General features: G+C 45.8%; 1 long non-coding RNA gene across 1 annotated transcript in view; it reads left to right on the forward strand.

Moving 5' to 3' along the window:
- LOC110406523 overlaps positions 1-13,700 on the forward strand; it is an 88,379-nt gene extending 74,679 nt beyond the window's left edge. Inside the window, exons 2-4 of the long non-coding RNA XR_002443487.1 lie at positions 265-424; positions 1,996-2,131; positions 10,855-13,700. This is a non-coding gene — a long non-coding RNA (uncharacterized LOC110406523). The remainder of the gene's footprint in view (positions 1-264; positions 425-1,995; positions 2,132-10,854) is intronic.

An 18,068-nucleotide genomic window follows, 5' to 3' on the forward strand; every position in this document is an offset into this window, starting at 1 on the left:
AGAAATGCCTCCAAGAGTTAACAGAGTTAATTAAAAACTCTGTCATGTAATTAAAACTCCTACTTAACCCACACCATCCCCTGCGCTGTGGAGAAGGAGACCGTGCTTGCTGGCAGCCACCCACTGCTGCATCCTGCCGTCCTCTGGCACCGCGCGACTTGGACACGAAGGTGCCTCTGCTCCCACAGGGCTTTGTTGGCTTTGGGCTGAGCTGGGCTTTGTTGCTTTGTTTTCAGTAAAAGCATTTCTGTTTTCCTTGTGCAGACGGAGATGCCGCTGTCAGGGTTCAGCCCACGGGAGTGTCGTACAGCCGCAAACAAGAGGATGGACTCAAAGCGTCACTGCGCAGTGCGGCCACTGAGACTGTGGGGTGAAAGTGCGCTGGATTGGAGATGCTGGGAGAAAGCACAAGCAATCCTTCAAGGTACTTAAATAATGTTTCATGACTCAAGTGAAGTGCTCTTGTTAGGCCCTCTGGAGGAGAAATTGACATGCGATTTTTGTGCCACCTGCAAAATTAAAAGAAAATGCTATTGGCTGCTGCATTGTCTCCTGAAAGGCAGAGGGGATGACAGAAACGTAATTAAATTACCTGCAGCATTCATCTGTTGTCATAGCAGCCCTTGCAATGAATACAATAATAATTTCATCTACAGCTTAGCTTAATGCAGCTTCACCTAGACAGGCCAGTAGGCAAATTTTCTATCCCATATCTAGCAGAGAAAGAGTTCAAGAGTTCCCATTTCAGTTTCACCAACTGTGGTCTACCGCAGTGCACAAACACAGATTATACCTTTGCTGCATTCTTCCAGCATCAGATAGCCATGGCCATTACCTGTGGGTGTTCTCATGTGATTCAGAAGATCAGATTAGGTGATTATATCTTCTTATAGCCTTAAAAATCCCACTGTCTCTGCATCAGCTTATATGCAAGTAATGAAAGCACAATGCAGTGTTATTTCATCTTGTCCAAGAAGACCTAGCCATGCTGTAAACCTGTGCCAAGTAGTATATTTCAAACTGTGATGTTATTGATGGACCCTGGTGTAGTGGCTCCACACATCTCCTGTGTGCCCTTTGGTAAATGCAGAATGAGCTCCATGGCTCAGCTCAGCATCCCGTAGGTAAGCGGTACCCATAGCTGTGCTTGGCAGAATGTCTCTGCAGAAAGGCTGAAGAATGGAGGGATCCTGAGCACCTGAAAACATCTAATCCCAAAAGATGGAGCATCCATTAAGTCCAAGAAAGGGTGGTACTGATATCCATTATTTACTCTCCTTTGGGTATGGTGGATTTATCACCATAAGAAATTTCAATAAATCTTGTTGATATTCTATTTTATTTTTTTACTGCAGTGTATTTACTGCTTTCCTCTAGAAATGACAGCTATTTGCCACTTCTCTCGATTAGTCACGCAATTCAGATATGTGAGAGTTACATTTCAAGGGAGCAATTAAAAACAAATACAAAATGGAAGAATAAGACAAATGAGACATAGAACATCTGCAAGAAATCTGTGGCTCCCCCAGATATATCTGGGAAATATCTCCTTCATTTTGTTTCTTTCCGTTCTTGTTAGGCACTTCTAGGGAGCTGAGGTTCATCCTACAGTGACTTGCTTTTATCTCACAGATTCAGGAATTCACAAGTTGAAGAGTGTTTAAAATACCATGTGAAAAAGGCTACCCTGTGCATGGGTGAGATAAGCTGATTTGTAAGCTGAGGCTTCCCTGAGCCTGGTGCTCGGAGCATTCTTCCTTAGGGCATGCTCTGCTCAGAGCGCTGAAGCTTTCTTTCTCTGGAGCAACTGTGCATAATGATCTCCTCAGGCTAAGCAGTGCAAAAATGAGTTGTTGGAAGATGCTTATGTGTTGTCGTTTTACTTTGCATCGTATAAGTAGACCCAATAATAAATCCACATGCACGTTACCTTTCCTATGATGCTCTCAGGTGCTTTACACGGGCGCATAAAAAGTATTTGTTCCTGTTTTACAGATGAGATAAGAGGGATGGCAGTAACAGAAGAGCACAGCTGAATCTCAAGATCTCAAGCAAGGATAGCAAGAGTCTGAGCATTTAAATATGCCTTGGCCATGCTGGAGCATTCCAAGCAGTGTGTTCTTTGAGTTTGGTAAGTATCAAATAAATATCAGACATTTCTTTTGTCAGATTGTACTAGATGTCTTAGAAAGCAATCAGGAGGGATACAGGTGAGCACTTATCCACCCCTCGTGCCTGAAATGGATCATTGTCATACGCAAAATTTGCCTTTCTTGGGTTCAGATATGAAATGTTTCATTGGTCAACTCCAGTTCCCATTAGAGCCAAATATGGTAAATTCAGAGCTTTAAATAGTCACAGGTACATCCAAGTGACCTCGGGCCTGCAAGGTTTACTTTGACCACTGAGAAACCCTGCCTGACAGCCATCTGTCAGTACTTCCATTGCAAAGCTGAGAAGCAAGCTCTTTTACAAGGCAAAAAAAGCTACTTACTCCACAGAAGTTTTGTTCTGATTATATCAGAAATACTGCAGTCAGAAACAACAAAGTCTTGCATGACTTAGCTGCTATGGCCTGTCTAACCTACAAATAACTAATTTTCCTATGACTTGCATGTCGCATTGAAAAAGCTCCAATTTCTGCTCCAGGGGATGTGTCAGCTTTAAATCAGTGAAGCAGCCCACCCGGAGAGGCAGCAGCAGCTGGTTTCTGCAGCAGCTTGCTCCAGGCTCCCATGGGGCTGACATGGCTGCAGCCTGTGGTCTCTGAGCAGCCTCTTCTGCTCCAGCAGGAGCTGTGGGGGAAAGGAGAGAGTCAGTCTCCCACATCTCTTTCTGTAGATGGACTCCTTGGCTATGCGTTTCATTTTGGAGTTTTGGAAATGGAGAACGTATTTAAGGACTTAACGAGAGAAGCCACTGAAAAAGGATTGAATGCCACTAGTATTTCTAGTCTGATGCAAAAATGAGATTAATTGTGCGGGAGTGAACTAAAGAAAGAAGAAAGTTTAAAGATCCAGCAGTAAATATGCCAAAGGTCCTGGGACATGACAAGTTAATAAACTCAAAGGGATAATTTAATTCGACACAAAGAGTGTGTCTGTGTGCACTACAGAGTAGGTAAGAATTTGACGTGACAAGATGGGAAGGTTTTGTTATCCTCTTGTCTTGCTGGGATTTGCTTCAATTATGCCAAAGAACGTTACTTCATTCTTGCCCTAATAACACTGTAGAAGAAATTAAATTACTCATATGTAACAAAAGTGAACTGATTTTGACATCTCTTCGAGGCAAAACTCCCACTGTGCTAGCTCCTAAGCACATTCTCCTTCACTTAAGGTCTCATGCATATGTATGATTATCATTCATAGTAAATATGAGCACTTTGCGAGAACGCAAATTAACTGCAGAATGTAATGGAGGTTGCCAAGGGTATTTTTTATTGTTGACTGTAATACGAAGTCTACAATATGGGTACAATAATGAATGGGTCATGAAACACGCAGAAATAATCCCATTAAAGGATGCTGTGACATCAGAAACCACAACAGCAAAACTGATGTCACTAGAATCCCAAGCTGCCTTTATTGAGGTTTTATGGCATTTCATTTTAAGAGAAGCTTCGGTTTGACTTGAAGTTTTTCCTTATGTTTTTGTAACGCTTCGATTGGTGGAAGGAACAATTAAAGACAGTGGAGCTAAGAAAAAATTAATTTTATTTTTTAAGGCTGACAGACCTTAGCCTTTGGTTTCAGCTATATTAATAACAGTGGGTTGTCTCCGATGTGATTGCTTTTTCTTAACATTTGATTGCTTTTCATTATGTTGGCTGGGTTTGGGAAGTTTTTTATTGTAAGTTTAACCTCCAGAAATAAACCTTACAACCTTGCAACTAAGGTTGAATCCTGCAAGGCACAGCCTATTGTCTCAATGATCTGCTCTTCCAGGCTTTCATTAGGAGGAAAATAACATGTCCCCGACAATGTAGCATTTAAAACAAGAAAGCTTTATTTTTAAAACCCATTATTTTCCCAGCCTGCTCTGAATGCAGCTCTCAACCTTTGTTCTTTCGAGAGAACAGCATTTTACCTGACCTTTTTTCAGACTGATCTTTATTCGGATCCTCCCCCCAGGCCCGCAGTACGTCCAGCTTCTGAGCGTGCACACGCCAAGTCCTGTGCCAGGAGGCATTCTGCTGCTGCAGTGTCTTTAGGGCAGTTGCACATGACCTTCACCTCCCATGAACTGTTGTCCTGGACAGCAACAGCCAGTTCTGAGATGGATTTTCCTGAACCATTTTTCTGTCTTGAGCCTCGAGTCTTTTTATGAAGCAGGGATGGAGTTTTAGGGGGGAGCTGCTGAGCTTTTTGTTTTAAACCCTGCTAAAGAAGCAAGAAAGTCTGGGAGATGAGTGGCAGGGAGCTGGACCAGCTCTGCCTGCCTTTGGCTGGCTATTGCAGCGCCCAGGCTGCACTGCTGGCCCAGGGAACAGGCAACAAATCCTCTTTAGGCCATGATGGATCTCCCAGTGCAGAGGGATGTGCTGCCGTTGTCAGGCATGCCATCATTACAATGGAGCAGATCCAAGAAAAGAAGTGAGCACGTATATTGCAGGCATGGGAGGAGTGTGGAGGAGGAAGGGAGCTGAACCTTCATTGCAAATGACTGTGTCCTCTCCATCTATGATTGAGTAGATGAGGCAAATGGAGACAGATGGCCCTGGGTTAACTTTAACCATGCTTTGCTGCAGTTCAGCATCACAAGCTTCTCTGCACAGCATATCACGTGGGTCTGCTTGGTGCTGAGAAATGGGGGGGGGGGAGGCACTGAGCCAGCAGAGAGCAAGCATTGAGGCCCTGCAGAGCACACTGCTGGGTCAGAGCAGTGTGCTCAGAGCATTGCACATCCAAGGGCTGAGTGCTTCTGATGCGGCTTCCAAATAATAATTCCAAATACCAACCATTTTAAAAGACATTTACAAAATAGATGAAATAGAGAAACTAATAGAGAATGAAATTTCTGCTTATTTTGCCCATCATCATTTTTGTTTCTAAAGCAAAATGAGCCTGGCACACAGACAATGGCAAACATAGCATTTTAATGACACTTGGAGCCTCTCAGAGGACCATTCAAAGCAACAAAAAAAGTGGTGATGTCCTTAATGACAGCAGATGGTTTCTTCAAGGTGAATAATTTTATTGTTTATTGCCCGCTTTGTGTAGTGCAAGAAATGACATTTAAGAAACTGCTCAAAGATGTTGTTTCAATGCACAAAGAAAACATTTAGGAACCAAATTATCTATACCAGTGACTGTGTCACCACCAGAGCTTTGAGCCTGGCTTGGAGGTATGTACCGCACTGGGATTGGGACTATCAGATGGTGGGCTTTCAGAAAACTGAACGTAGGGGTCAGGTGTGTGGTTGGGAAATGCGTCCCCTCCAATGTCTTTGCAATGAACACCCTTAAAATCTGGAAAGAAAGAGGGAAAAAAAAAAAAACCCAAGCATACATACATAGCTGAATTTCTGTAGTTAAGCAGCAGTAGAACACATCCAATTTTGGTCAGTCAGTCACTTTGGTATCACTCACTGTGCTGCTGCCATGGTGGTATTTCTAAACTTGGTTGCATGCAGCTTCGCTAAAGAAGCGTGTTAGAAGGGTGAGAGCACACTGAACACCAAACATAAGGGCTCTTGTAGTGAGACTGGGGCTTTGCTGTATTTCACTGCTGGTAACAAAAGCCAAGGGTTGAGCAAACACCTCAGCACTGGAATGGTGGTGAAAATACAGCCTGTGAGGAGACAAATATGTTATAAGAGCAGGTGATCTTATGAAGCTTTTATTACGTACCTTTTTCATTCTGGGGGAGAATGAAATACCATTCAAAAGCTTTCCTTTTCCAAGATCCAGGTCTGGAAAAAAAAATCATATAATGCAATAGCACTTGAAAAATGTTCTTAAATCTCCTGTGAGCTTGTGTTCAACATTTCATCTGGAGCAAAGATTTTAGTGTGTTCACATTTGGTGAAGTATTTCGGCTCATTTGCAGGGGTGTTTTTTTCTCCTTTTCCTCTTCTTATTGATGTACTGCCTCCAGTTCCTGCCCCAGCAGATATCTGTCACTTCTCCAGGGATAACTCTGAACAGAAATTTAGGCGTGACTTTTCCCACAGGTAAAATACACATTGCTCACTAATGCAAACTGTTTTGAGACTGTGCTGTGCCTGTGCTCTGCCCAAAGCTATCTGCCACCCATGGCTTTGGCCATTTTCTTCTGATTTTGCAGTGGGATTTGAAGCCTGTAAGGCAGGCGTGTGCTTCTGGAGGGGAAGAAAGGGTCCCTGAAGGCAGAAGATAGAAAACAGCTCCTTACAACTTTGTGGTTTGGGTTTGTTTCTTTTTTTCAAAGTTACTCCTGGAAGGTCGGTGAAAAGGTCACAGCAGAATTACAGGAAAAAGGTGTCCAGAGATCACAGGCACAAACAAGAGCAATTTTTTGAGACAAAACATAATCAAAGGCAACAGCAACATTTTGCCTCTTACTGGAAAGGCCATGTAAGATTTCAGTGCATCAGCTCAGCCTGGAGGACAAGAGGACACAGACCCTCAGAGAAAGGAGTGTCCTTGCCCTTCAGCTCCTTGTGACTGCTCTGTGGATGATGGCACTGAGCGCAGTGGAGGTACAGCCTGGGATCCTGCCAAGATCTGATGCTACAAATTATATGTATGACTCCTCTCCTTGCTTCATTTGATGTACAGTACAAAGACAAATATGACACGCCTGAAAACAGAGGCGGGGGGCTAAGGTGGTTCACAACATGAGCCATTTGTATTGCCGTATCGGAAATAACTAATTAAGCCGCAGTGTAAGTAGCACAAGCTCTCTGTGCGGCACTGTAATACCAGTTATCTGCCTCAGCGATTTCCAAAGCAATCACGGGCTTCTGTTGGTTGCCAAAGAATTTCTCTCGCTTGAAAGTCAGCCGTCTGCTAATCCATCAGTGATTCCCGTGGCACAATGACTGGAACGATCGGATGAGCTCCGTGCCTTCCGCTGGATGGGAGCAGGGATGAGGCTGCTGAGCGGTGCAGCTGGTGGTGATGCTCTCTTCTCCCAGAGCAGCTTTGCTGTGGGGTTGTGTTTGAGACTTGGGCCTTGGCTTGTAGCAGGCAAACTAAGACAGGGCCCTGCTCTTTTGGGCACAGATCAGAGAATTCCAGGATGGCTTGGGTTGGAAGGGACCTTAAAGATCATCCAGTTCCAAGCCCCTGTCATGGGCAGGGTTGCCACCTACTAGATCAGGGTGCTGTGGGCCCCACCCATATAGGATGGAAAAGCACATGCTGCCTTTACCATCTTTAACTGTTAAAGCCATTTTCTTAATTGACTTACAACTGTGTCATGTAAGAGTTTCAACATTGCAAATAACAATGGCATATGATTAGTTAAGCAGTTGAAAAGTTTGGGGGGGAGGAAGACGGGGACTGAATCACTGCATTTCTTGATAGTGCTCTCTCACTTATCTTTGTGCTTTATTTATTATGATGCAGTCCCTGACACATTAATAAAACTGTTTCGGAAGAAAAAGCTCATTACTCAAAGAAAGAAAAATAAAAAGTGTGTCATCTTTTTAATTAGTTAACTTCTTCTGTGGGCTCTTGCCATAACCTCTCAGTCAGGATCCCAGGTGTAACTGGTAATTTAAACCACTAGGCCTGGTTAATTCCATTGTTTTAGGTCAGTTTCTAGTCTGAAAACTTGTCTGACAGGAGCGTGGTAGTCTGCCTTTGAATGCCTGAGGGGCTAAATCTTCCTGTCCTTCCTCTGAAGGGAAGGGCACAGGTTTATGCTTTGCTGTGTTCCGTGGCTGACAAGAGATTACACTGAGCTGTAAGGAAAGGCCTGGGCTTTAGCCTTGTGCATACGTTTTTTTTAAAGAAGTGGCAAATTAAAAGTAATGACTTGGGCATTGCGTGTTTGCACTTTCCTCTGGCCGTAATAAATCTCTACACTGAACTGTCGGATGTGTTAAATCACCACAGAGGAGCTCATCCTTGTTCTTCGCTGCGGAGACAATAGGATTTTAACAAACAATATCTTTGATTAGGTTCAGCAGAAAAACGAAGGCTAACCGAGTACTTGGAGCTGTCAAGGATTCAGCCAGAATCCTTGTAAGCCCCCACGACTGCAAAAGTGCTCACAAGCACACCTGAAAACTGACAGCACGCTTTGGCTGTGGGGAGGACCCCCTCAGTCCGCTGGAAGCACTGAGGTTACGCACTGCTGTTGCTTTCTCTTGCCTTTTTCTTTTCTTTTTTTTTTTTTTTTTTAAGTTACCTTCATACAATCATACAGGTTTGCTGGTGATTTAAGCCATGTGTGCTGTGCATGGCTGCAGTCATGCCTGCTGCTGCAGGTTGGCTCTCTAGGGCTGCGCGCAGATGTCAAATGTGGACACGCACCGTGAGCAGCTGTGCATCCCGTCCTGAAATAGAAGTCTTGTCTTCAATATGATGACTTGAGCATGGATGGAGAATATGATGCGAGCCCAGACAGGTAATGAATGCTTATTTTGATAAGTGGAGTCCTGTTCGTTGAAAAAAGCAGCAGCAACTCACAAAAAAAGAACTAACCCAAGAAAAGGAGGTGTGATGGGCTGAGCCAGTGGATGAGCAGTGATGATAGATAGCCACTGAAACAGATCTGCAGAACGCACTTGGACTTGATTTTGAAGATCCTTAATATTCTCATGAGATCCGTAAAAGTCTCCATGATAGACTTTATATCACTTAATATTATTATTTATGTTCTGGCCACAGAGAAAAGGGCTGGAGTATGTGGCCAATACTCACTTAAAAGGAAAAAAATCCTCAAAATAAAAGCAAGCAAAGAAACCTGAGTGCTTTTGCTTCAGAGTAATGACTGTCCTGACGGGATAATTAATTTCTCTTAGAGGAGCTCGTTATTTTTCAAAGATATTATACTTATGCAGATTTAACTGTAGAAATATTATATTGTTGTAATTTCTGCAGTGTCATGTAGCTCTAATTACTCACTGCTCGGAGCATGAGAAGGAAATAAAAGATGAACAGCACGTTAATTTTTATTTTTAAAGCAAAGAAGAAAGATAAGTTTTGAAAGAAGAAAAGCAGAGCCTTGTAACAGGCGGGGAGCCCTGGTACAGCTCACGCAGAGGAGCTGCACGAGCACAGGTGCTCCCAGGGGCACACTGCCATAGATGAGCAGCAGCCTGCAAAGAATGCTGGGGAACATCTGCACGAGATATAGCAGGATGAAAGAAGCATGGCCTGCAGCACCTGCTACCGAGCACAAAGCCAACGTGCTGTGCTTCTGTCAACTCTTTCTTGGAAACAGCTCAACCACTGCCACCTGCCCCAAGCACATGCCTTACTGCAGCTGCCTACATGAACTTAACACAGCATGGAGAGCTCGGTGCTGGAGCCAGTTTCCCCTGCAGTTTGCCCCACTGGAATTGCCATGTGCCTACAGCAAAACCTTGCAGTACAGGGAACAAACACAGCAAACCTCACCCTTGGACATGCCCACCTGTACTGCTGGGAAAAGCCTGCAGTGGTTGCTGTCCAAGCCAGCACCGAAGCATCCATCCATCAAGTTAGCGCTAGGACAGCAGTTAAGGAGGGTTCTCCATGTGCTGGTCATCGAGGTGCAATGGGACATTGACAGCTCCCTGTGTGAATGAGAGCTGCAGTGTCTGGTTGTCAGGCTTTGGGAAATGAGTTGCACTTTGTGCCAGGCTTTCCAAAAATCTGCCATCTTGCCTTCACATAATGAGCATCAAAAGATTCTTCATGGAAATAGTTCTTTTCTTTTTTAGCTATGCAACCCCTAAAAATACTGCTGCTAGCAATGGAGCTTTCCCTTGGTACATGAGCACTTTTTGCTCCCTATCTTCTGGTCTCCTCCTGCACAGTGATCCCAGGTGCAGATCCTGAGGATGCGGGACTGAACGAAAGCAGAGTGAGCTCTGCCAGCTGCCTACCTCACTTCTGACCGACTGCCTCCATCCCCCTCCACCACCAGAAGGGGAGATGATTGAACTGCTTGAATTGCTGCCCAGCTTCTTTGCCGTGTGCCTCAGCACCTCATCAAGCATAGGCACAAGGCCATGTAGCTTCCGTCACCTGCCTGGCCTTTAGACGCAAACATCTCAAACGCTGGGGAGCCGAAAAGGCTGCTTTGTCTTGGGCAAGCATTGCCTTCATGTGCAGGGAGCTGAAGGAGTGTTCGTTAGGCATGTTAGGCATACTACCAAGATTTAAGAATTGGATTCAGAACTTCACTGTTTCCCATAAATAAGCCTCAGCTGCCACATGACAGGAAGAATCCTTTATCAGAGACCTTAAGGCTGGTGCCACACAAGGCTCCTTTCCTTCCTTCCTTCCTCAGTCCTTCAGCAGGTGGATTCCTCACCTTAAGGAAAAATAGTTCATTTTAATTAAGTTGAGGAATATCTTTGTGGTAAGTGGGGACAGCAGGTACCTGCCTGCCTGCAAGGTGCTCACCAACAATATGTGCAGATGGCTTGGCAGATCCAAAATTACAGTGCAAGAAGGAACTGAAGGTTTTACAGGGGAAATTATTATTGCCAGTGTTTTATGGAGAAAATAACCCCATAGAACGTATTTTAAGGTAGTAGTTTAGACAGGAGCGTGATAACATCATAAACCATAAGAGGAAAACTTGAGGCATTCAAAAACATCAGGGGAAAAATGGGAGTGAATTACTGCCGTTTCACTTTTCCTAGTTATTTGTTGTCTTAAACGATACCTGTGCGTATGTTAGTAAATATATTTCTTTAATTGTTTTTAGATAACATCTACAACTGGAAGAGCAGTGTTAAGGAACAAAGAAGGCCGTGACTGTTCCCGGGCAGCAGCTGGAGTGTGCAGGTAAGCGTGGCTGCAGCCAGCAGGGATGGAAGCATGCCCAGCGAAAGAGGACCAGCCTGAAAGTAAGTCTGAAATATATTTAAGCAAATCCTTGGGAATTTTCCTCACTTTTTCAAAAATACTATCAAGATTTGCCCTTCTTCTGAGGCTCTAGTTCAACGTTCTTACTGCACATCACTCACCTGTACAAGGACAAATCAGTCTTTCCACAGAGAACAGGTTCCCAGGTGCTGTGCTGTAGCCTGGATGCTGAGCTCAGTGGGGCTCTGCTGATTTCCACCGTTTTCCAGCACTATTTAAACAGGGTGTCTCCAGTAGAGCACCTCCAAGGGTATTTTCACATGAGAACACCCCTTTCCCAGCGAACTATCAGGGGGTAGCATGAATTATTTTAATGGCTACATCACTTCAGCCAAAGCCTCCACCATCTGCTATATGTTCTAATTACAAATGCAGAAAACACAATTCGCAATCAAATCACATTCAAAACAAAAAGAAAGAAAGAAAATGAGCAATTAAAATGCACATTCTGCCAGGCAAATCCACCTCCTCAGCCAGTGCATCCACCACATCACTCGCCTGTTACAGACAGGGGCTGAATTAGTCCCAGGCCATTGGAGACTTCAGTCCTGCTGGTTTCCCTGACAGCAGCTTCCAGGCTTGATCTTCTCATCTTCCAGGGATGCTGTGCAGCTCCAGCCTGCTGTTGTATTTGTTGGTGTCTTGCTAACCCTCGGGGCGATTTTTTTTCTGAGCGATCAGTTTACTTTTCCAACATTTAGACATACCTTGTTGTTTCCTGCGCCCTGCCTCTTCTGGGGTTCTCACAGCTTATGTGTCAAGAAAAACTTGAGTGTTTCAGAGCGATATGCAGGGATTGATGGTGACACATTTGCCAGAAAACACCCCAGGCTGAATTCAGCTTTGGTGCAGTGCTACTGCACTTAGCAAACTTATCATCCTCTCTGTAACATTCATTTTGAAATGTGCGTTAACATTCAGGCATCGTTTATACTCTGTAAGTAATCCAACCCTACAGAGGGCTTTTCTCACATGTTCAAAACTCAGAAGTCTGCTGGAAACACAGCCATTAGGAAGGGCTGGAGCCTGGAGGGGTGCATGGAGAGGGAGGCTTTCCTGGGAGCTGGGGAAGCATGTGGCTGCTGTGCTTTGCCCCACGAGATGGAGGACAGACAGCTCCGCCTGACAGACGCTGATGGTTTTAGGCAGCCCAAAAGCACATTGCGTCCAGCCCCGGGGATCAGGGTCAGCACCCTGCGGCAGCTCAGAGCAGAGGGAAGAAACTTTTCCTGGCTAATTCAAAGGAAAACTTTGCTCGAGGGATTCAGAGCTCTGCCTCAGAAGCGCCTGCAGTCCCTTTTCATACAGCACACTCCCACTCCTGTGTGGGTGGAGGAAAACTCCTCTGAGGCAGCGCTGCAGTCTCCCTCTGATCTTCCTTTCCGCCTGTCCCTGCTCACAGCCTTTAAAGTCCCTCTTTGTGGCAATAGCAGGTTCCATGCTGGAGCTCAGGGGACGCTCAGCGGGCCGTTCCTGCTGTCCCCTGCCCATAGCAGTGCTGTACAGCACAGCCAGCATTCAGGGCAGCACTGAGGGCCTCATGTACATGCAGCTGACTCCTATTGCATCTTTTTGTCTTGAAAGTGTATATCATCTTACCACAGGTTAAGAGCTCACAGCTAAACCTGACCCTACCTGCTCGGTGTCGGCACTCAGAGGCAAACACACAAAAGCTAATTTTCACATCTTCTGGTGCTTCATTTGTAAATCATTTCTCATTTTCCCTCCAAATGCCTGCTCTGGTAACCTGCTTCTCAGAGCTGCTCTCTGAGATCCTCACTGGCGAGGAGAGCACAAGGCGCCGATACACCTCGGAAACGTTTCAAGGCTTCACAACAGCTTTACAATATCTCGCAGCAAAGGGGCAGATGGGATTCTGGATTGATCAATACCCTAAGTAGAGGCAAGTGCCGGATCACTGATCTGAGCTGAAAGAATAAATGGTGAATCAAAGGAATACACAAGCACCGTCACTTCAGTAAGGCAATAGCGGTGCCGTGTTCTGTGAGCTCTCTGCTTCCTGGAATTGTGAGGTTCCTGTACCATGAGCTCAGCATGTTCCAGCAGGGAGGCATTTCTCTCCCTGCACGAGCCCAGCTGCTGGGCCTAAGGAGCAGCCCCAGTCCTGCTTGTTGGTGGTATTTTGTTTAAGCTATTTGGGGATTATAAAAGCCAAACAAAGGATGTGCAACAAGTTATAAATTCTAAGGAGATCTTTCTAAGTGCCCAGCGGCAGCTGAACTGTACTTATGGTTATTGTGCAGAGACAGACATAAAACTATAATGTGGATCAACATGTTTTATCACAGTCATTCGACAACACGCCGAGTCCATGCAGTTTAGCTATTACCTTTCTACAGCTCAGAAAGATTTGCCATAGTTTCAGCTTAATCTGGAATTTTATTATGTAGTTATTTTAATCTCACTTTGATAATGGCACTCCAAACACCAATAAAACAAAGGAAGATTGTATTTAGATACAGCAATGATGAATAACGTTAGAAACACCTGAAGCTGAAACAGAATCCAGCTGTCTGTTCTGTTTTGCTATACTCCGTGGAAACCACCAAGAGAGCCTTTATCATGGAATCATAGAATGCCCTGGGTTGAAAAGGACCTCAGAGATCATCGGGTTTCAACACCCCCACTGAGTGCAGAGTCGCCAACCACTAGACCAGGCTGCCCAGAGCCACATCCAGCCTTGCCTTGAATACCTCCAGGGATGGGGCATCCACAACCCCCCTGGGCAACCTGTTCCAGCGCATCATCACCCCCTGTGTGAAAAACTTCCTCCTAATATCTAACCTACATCTCCCCTGTCTCAGTTTAAAACCATTCCCCCTTGTCCTATCGCTATCCACCCTCGTTCCCCCTCCTGTTTATACGCTCCCTTCAAGTACTGGAAGGCCACAATGAGGTCTCCCCATAGCCTTCTCTTCTCCAAACTAAACAAGCCCAGTTCTCTCAACCTTTCCTCATAGGAGAGGTGCTCCAGCCCTCTGATCATCTTAGTCGCCCTCCTCTGAACTCGTTCCAAGCGCTCCACATCTTTATGAAGCGTTCTATGAGCAATAAAGACATAGCTCCTACTGGTGGTTGGGATGAGTGTTTAATTGGATGTTCCCTGTCCTCATCACTTATCCACGTGAGGATTTCTCACCCATCGCTGGTTTGAAAGCCAGCAGAGGCCATGAGACCACCTTTTCTTAGCCCAGGGCTGAGTACCAGGCACTACCCTGATGATGCAAATTCCTCCACACATTTTGCCCAGGTAAAGTGCTTGTTCCAGCAAGACAAACCTCCTGCATCAGGAGCTCCTGCTCCCTTCTTTTATCCTGAAGAGTCCGGGATTCCTATCTGAGACCAAACAACCTCACTGCTCCCTGCCTCACCATGGTGGGACATGAGGCTGATGCTAGGAACACACTGCTTTTCTCTCTGATGCTGTCTTGTGGTTTCAAACAAGAGTTATTTAATCTGTTTTTCTCCATGACCATGCATGCTGCTGGTTCAAAAAGCAGATTTTTCCACAGCCTTGTAACAAGGAGATAAGAGACTGTCAGCAGATAAAACTACTGAACAGCAATTGCAAAACTACTGAATAGCACCGAGGGCAGCAGCTCCCCCTCAAACAAGGGAAGAGCACGGGGTGCAGGCAGGAGACAGCCCTGCTGCTGCTCCCTGGGGTTGTGGTGCTGCAAGGAGAGCCACGCAGGAGGCTCCCAGCAGAGCAGCCACGCTGACTGCTGAGAATCAGCTCACCCTCTTCCCCAACACATCTTGCTCTCTGCAGGTTGCACCAGTAACAGATTGCCAGGACCACAGCCTCAGGCATAAGTTACCAATGACAGCAGCACCCCCAGGAAGGAGGACCTGGAGCTGCAGCCTCCCACTCTTTGGCACAGAAGTTGCAGAGGATTTTTTGCTTGGAAAACGATCCCTGCGGTATGAAAATATGAAATTTATTTCAAGAGCATGAAATAAGGAGCTTTACTTAAAATCAGGCCATAAATCTGTGGGTATGCTGAAAGAGAATGAAAGCTCTCATCAATATTTATACTCAGCTTCTCAAAGAACACAGGAGTTCATTTACTAAATATCTTTGAGAAACTAAGCCTTCAGCCAGACACAGGCCAGAGGAAGCATTTTAGCCAGGCAGGATGCTTCAGGAGTCATCTTAACAAGAAAAAGCTCCACAGGAGCTTTCTCAAAGCTGCCCACTACTCTTTCGCACGCGATGCACCAAGTGCAGGATGCCAAGCCCTGGGAGAGGATGCACCAGCAGGGGCTCTGTCTGCAGATCCACTCCAGCTCCTGTTGGCTTCACCGAGGCTTGGAGCAAACCCATGGAGATGTTGGATATCCTTAATATATCAAACACAAGATCACCACACGCTGGCCCTTAGATCCAGCCAAACACAGCTAATTGAGGCCCCGTGGTGCATAACCAGCAGCCATCCCCATGGCCTGCCCACAACCCCACAGGCTGGCGGGTGGGTCACTTACTGTATCCCCACATGGGGAGGTTACTGCAGTAACAGGTGGAGATCTGGCTCTTCACCACTTCTAGCCCGTGAGACCGAAGGCCTTCCACTGGGGAGCTGCAGTTTTCGTCATCAAGTCTGTTTCCAGCACGGCAGCACATGGCATCTCCTGTGTCCTGCTGCAATAATTGAAACGTAAATCCTCACTCTCTCTATCTGCAGGAAACTGATACAGGCAAAAGGCAGGTGATGATTCATTCACTTGCTATCTCAGAGCCCAACGCTCTTTCCCCAAGAGCAGCACAGGAACGCACCTTGCCACCCGCCTCAACATTTGATGAAAGTTAAATACAGCCACCTGTGATTGATGCCTCTCCTCACATATGCACTCCAGCCACAATGTGGATAATGTGTAGTGTTATTAACGCATCAATTATCTTCAGCACAAGTGAAGCTACGTTAGCAGGACTGCAGTCTGTTCATTTTGATAAGGTTTTCTCTGTTCTTTTATCAACAAAATGGGGATACCAGCAGGGCAGCGATCCTGCAGGGCTTAACTCTGCTAGGGTGGAGTTGACACATCATCTGTGAGTGCATCATCAACAAGAGCACCCTGCTTGTGAGGGTTTATTTCTCAGGAATTTGGCAGCCTGTGAAGAGCCAGTGTTCATCTCTGACAGTCACTCCAGCTGTAAGGACAGGGTGAGCTTGCTGGGTCGCAGCACAGTGCCAGTGCCTGACCAGTAGCTCCAGATCCCCAAGCAGAAGGGCCAGAGCTTGCTGCCGAGCAGCTGCTGTTCCCAAACAGCTCAGATTCTGCTCCTCTCGTGTGCATGCAGGATGATGGCCTAGAAAGCACAGGGAAGCAAGACACTTACGTCCGAAGCCAGCCACTAACCCCACCACCTTTCTCAGCTCTGAAGTTTTCCCGTTGTTTCTTTCCTTTGGCTCTGAGTTGCGGTTCTCCCTCCTTTCCAAATCCAGGCACAAGGCTACAAAACTACAGGAAAGTGGTTCCTTTTCGTTACAGACCTCAAAGTTCCTTCTTAGACTACACCCAGATAGACACTTTTGGCTTATTTATAGCAGTAAATCCCCAAGTCCAGTAGACTTCAGATAATGAATATTGATTGTGATAGTGCTGGAGAAGGCTGATGTCAGTCAAACTGACATCCTGTAGTCCTTCTTTGTCTGAGCAGGGCTGTAAATTATGCAAGAGCTCATTTGTTTTTCAAAACTAGGCGTTGGAAAGGTGGTCACGGCTGCAGTGCAGTGCTAGGAGACCACCTTAATGCTAATAGCAGCTGGCTGGTAAGGCCAAGCACTCTGTAACTGGTTGGCTTTCTGAGCACTTGGGAGCCCGCGGGTCCGGCCCCCTTGAAGCTGAAGCAGGATTTATCAGCTCAGTGTCCAGCCCCTGTACACTGAGAGGAGGAGCAGCCACTAACCCTCCAGCGCACACATAGGTCCACAGAGCAGAGGAGGACTTGCTTTGGCTAAGGAGACAGGCAAGGATTCCTGTTGGACACTTACAAATACCCACCAGAGATGCCCAAATGTGTGGTATGAAATGCTATTTTACAGACAGACCTACTTTCTTGGGAGGCCACTGCCAGCCTGTAGCCAAGCCTTATGTCCCCATGCACTGGAGGAGGACAGGCACGAGCACTGACTGCCCCGAGCAGACAGCCCTGTATTTGGAGCAAGCCTGCACCAATCTCCAGCTGCATATGCACTTTCCATCTGTTTGCAGTCATTTTCCTCTATCCCCCAATGTATATCTTAAAAGTAAAAAACCTAAGCTGATTAACGCAAGCACCATGGTCACTTGGACCTTAAACTCACAAGATGAATCTCATCATGCTCTTGATGAGAGGCTTTAACTTTTACCTTTGGGCTGGGATGACTTTAAACAGCTTTTAAATGAATGAGAGCTCAGAGAAGTAAACCAAGGGCAGCCCGCTGCAAACTAAGAGACCTTATCACTGTCCTCTGGTGGGGGAATAAAGCAGTAACAGGTCAGGGGAGGCAGGCTACGTCAATATTTTCATAAAACCACCCCTTCTGCTCACTGAAATAACAACAACAAAAACAAAACACAACAGCTCTCCCTCCCTCCCTACAACTGATAAAAATCAAATAATAACAGGAGTGACTTATGCGCTGTCTGCCTGGTACTTCCATCTGGCCTTCCAGTTAATACACGCTATGATTAAAGCATCTATAATCTGCAGTCCGTGGAGACCTGTAGAGCACAGCAGCAGCGGGTGTGCAGCCTGATAAGGGTTGTTCACTCTGTGCAGATGAAACTTTCAATATTTATAACTGCTGATTTTTTTTTTTTATCCTGATACCTCCTATTGAGGGGAAGAGGGTGAAAGTTTAAAGATAAAAGCTCGTTGACAGACCAGGTGGAATGTTTTCCCAAGGACAGGCAGAGGCTTACAGCTCTCTCCTCCTAAGAGAAGGTTTAAGGACATTGCTTGGGCAAGTGCAGCATCAGAGACTGGGGATGAAGTCTTTGGACTTGTGCAAAGGCCATCCAGGGTTTAAGCTGTGAACTCCACTG

Source organism: Numida meleagris, chromosome 14, assembly GCF_002078875.1.
Source record: "Numida meleagris isolate 19003 breed g44 Domestic line chromosome 14, NumMel1.0, whole genome shotgun sequence".
Classification (NCBI taxonomy): Eukaryota; Metazoa; Chordata; class Aves; order Galliformes; family Numididae; genus Numida; species Numida meleagris.